At 46.8% G+C, this 2,500-nt stretch overlaps 5 non-coding genes and 4 pseudogenes across 5 annotated transcripts; all 9 read right to left on the bottom strand.

Moving 5' to 3' along the window:
* Nucleotides 1-119: 119 nt before the first annotated feature.
* On the bottom strand, nucleotides 120-238 carry LOC146270446 (5S ribosomal RNA). The gene has a single exon (XR_014767390.1). It is a non-coding gene; the product is annotated as a 5S ribosomal RNA (ribosomal RNA).
* Nucleotides 239-418: 180 nt separating this feature from the next.
* Nucleotides 419-537, bottom strand: LOC146270445 (5S ribosomal RNA). Its single transcript, XR_014767986.1, has one exon. It is a non-coding gene; the product is annotated as a 5S ribosomal RNA (ribosomal RNA).
* Nucleotides 538-715: 178 nt separating this feature from the next.
* LOC146270444 (5S ribosomal RNA) lies at nucleotides 716-824 on the bottom strand (annotated as a pseudogene).
* A 178-nt stretch (nucleotides 825-1,002) lies between these two features.
* LOC146270443 (5S ribosomal RNA) lies at nucleotides 1,003-1,121 on the bottom strand (annotated as a pseudogene).
* A 180-nt stretch (nucleotides 1,122-1,301) lies between these two features.
* Nucleotides 1,302-1,420, bottom strand: LOC146270442 (5S ribosomal RNA). The gene has a single exon (XR_014767985.1). It is a non-coding gene; the product is annotated as a 5S ribosomal RNA (ribosomal RNA).
* Nucleotides 1,421-1,596: 176 nt separating this feature from the next.
* Nucleotides 1,597-1,705, bottom strand: LOC146270441 (5S ribosomal RNA; annotated as a pseudogene).
* Nucleotides 1,706-1,883: 178 nt separating this feature from the next.
* LOC146270440 (5S ribosomal RNA) lies at nucleotides 1,884-2,002 on the bottom strand. The gene has a single exon (XR_014767389.1). It is a non-coding gene; the product is annotated as a 5S ribosomal RNA (ribosomal RNA).
* Nucleotides 2,003-2,178: 176 nt separating this feature from the next.
* LOC146270439 (5S ribosomal RNA) lies at nucleotides 2,179-2,297 on the bottom strand. Its single transcript, XR_014767984.1, has one exon. It is a non-coding gene; the product is annotated as a 5S ribosomal RNA (ribosomal RNA).
* A 176-nt stretch (nucleotides 2,298-2,473) lies between these two features.
* LOC146270438 (5S ribosomal RNA) overlaps nucleotides 2,474-2,500 on the bottom strand; it is a 109-nt pseudogene continuing 82 nt past the window's right edge.

Raw genomic sequence — 2,500 nt, 5'->3', positions numbered from 1 at the left:
GGTGGTCTCTCTCTCTCTCTCTCTCTCTCGTGTCAAAATGAAAACAGCTTCCAGCCCCTTTCATGAAGGACTACTTGTGCATATTGCAAGATTTCAGTTTCTAAGTGAATGAGCAAAAGAGCATACAGCACCTGGTATTCCCAGGCGGTCTCCCATCCAAGTACTAACCAGGCCCGACCCTGCTTAGCTTCCGAGATCAGACGAGATCGGGCGTTGCCAGGCTGGTATGGCCGTACGAAATAAGTTGACAACCATAGGCTACTTATCCATATACAGATTTAGCAATTGACAATGCAAGGTGGTCTCTCTCTCTCTCTCTCTCTCTCTCGTGTCAAAATGAAAACAGCTTCCAGCCCCTTTCATGAAGGACTACTTGTGCATATTGCAAGATTTCAGTTTCTAAGTGAATGAGCAAAAGAGCATACAGCACCTGGTATACCCAGGCGGTCTCCCATCCAAGTACTAACCAGGCCCGACCCTGCTTAGCTTCCGAGATCAGACGAGATCGGGCGTTGCCAGGCTGGTATGGCCGTACGAAATAAGTTGACAACCATAGGCTACTTATCCATATACAGATTTAGCAATTGACAATGCAAGGTGGTCTCTCTCTCTCTCTCTCTCTCTCGTGTCAAAATGAAAACAGCTTCCAGCCCCTTTCATGAAGGACTACTTGTGCATATTGCAAGATGTCAATTTCTAAGTGAATGAGCAAAAGAGCATACAGCACCTGGTATTCCCAGGCGGTCTCCCATCCAAGTACTAACCAGGCCCGACCCTGCTTAGCTTCCAAGATCAGGCGTTGCCAGGCTGGTATGGCCGTACGAAATAAGTTGACAACCATAGGCTACTTATCCATATACAGATTTAGCAATTGACAATGCAAGGTGGTCTCTCTCTCTCTCTCTCTCTCTCGTGTCAAAATGAAAACAGCTTCCAGCCCCTTTCATGAAGGACTACTTGTGCATATTGCAAGATTTCAGTTTCTAAGTGAATGAGCAAAAGAGCATACAGCACCTGGTATTCCCAGGCGGTCTCCCATCCAAGTACTAACCAGGCCCGACCCTGCTTAGCTTCCGAGATCAGACGACATCGGGCGTTGCCAGGCTGGTATGGCCGTACGAAATAAGTTGACAACCATAGGCTACTTATCCATATACAGATTTAGCAATTGACAATGCAAGGTGGTCTCTCTCTCTCTCTCTCTCTCTCTCGTGTCAAAATGAAAACAGCTTCCAGCCCCTTTCATGAAGGACTACTTGTGCATATTGCAAGATTTCAGTTTCTAAGTGAATGAGCAAAAGAGCATACAGCACCTGGTATACCCAGGCGGTCTCCCATCCAAGTACTAACCAGGCCCGACCCTGCTTAGCTTCCGAGATCAGACGAGATCGGGCGTTGCCAGGCTGGTATGGCCGTACGAAATAAGTTGACAACCATAGGCTACTTATCCATATACAGATTTAGCAATTGACAATGCAAGGTGGTCTCTCTCTCTCTCTCTCTCTCGTGTCAAAATGAAAACAGCTTCCAGCCCCTTTCATGAAGGACTACTTGTGCATATTGCAAGATGTCAATTTCTAAGTGAATGAGCAAAAGAGCATACAGCACCTGGTATTCCCAGGCGGTCTCCCATCCAAGTACTAACCAGGCCCGACCCTGCTTAGCTTCCAAGATCAGGCGTTGCCAGGCTGGTATGGCCGTACGAAATAAGTTGACAACCATAGGCTACTTATCCATATACAGATTTAGCAATTGACAATGCAAGGTGGTCTCTCTCTCTCTCTCTCTCTCTCGTGTCAAAATGAAAACAGCTTCCAGCCCCTTTCATGAAGGACTACTTGTGCATATTGCAAGATGTCAATTTCTAAGTGAATGAGCAAAAGAGCATACAGCACCTGGTATTCCCAGGCGGTCTCCCATCCAAGTACTAACCAGGCCCGACCCTGCTTAGCTTCCGAGATCAGACGAGATCGGGCGTTGCCAGGCTGGTATGGCCGTACGAAATAAGTTGACAACCATAGGCTACTTATCCATATACAGATTTAGCAATTGACAATGCAAGGTGGTCTCTCTCTCTCTCTCTCTCTCGTGTCAAAATGAAAACAGCTTCCAGCCCCTTTCATGAAGGACTACTTGTGCATATTGCAAGATTTCAGTTTCTAAGTGAATGAGCAAAAGAGCATACAGCACCTGGTATACCCAGGCGGTCTCCCATCCAAGTACTAACCAGGCCCGACCCTGCTTAGCTTCCGAGATCAGACGAGATCGGGCGTTGCCAGGCTGGTATGGCCGTACGAAATAAGTTGACAACCATAGGCTACTTATCCATATACAGATTTAGCAATTGACAATGCAAGGTGGTCTCTCTCTCTCTCTCTCTCTCGTGTCAAAATGAAAACAGCTTCCAGCCCCTTTCATGAAGGACTACTTGTGCATATTGCAAGATGTCAATTTCTAAGTGAATGAGCAAAAGAGCATACAGCACCTGGTATTCCCAGGC

Source organism: Hypomesus nipponensis, chromosome 10 (assembly GCF_054491055.1).
Source record: "Hypomesus nipponensis isolate SF chromosome 10, ASM5449105v1, whole genome shotgun sequence".
NCBI lineage: Eukaryota > Metazoa > Chordata > Actinopteri > Osmeriformes > Osmeridae > Hypomesus > Hypomesus nipponensis.
The sequence above is the reverse complement of the archived record's forward strand: the minus strand, read 5'-3'. Positions and strand labels throughout refer to the sequence as shown.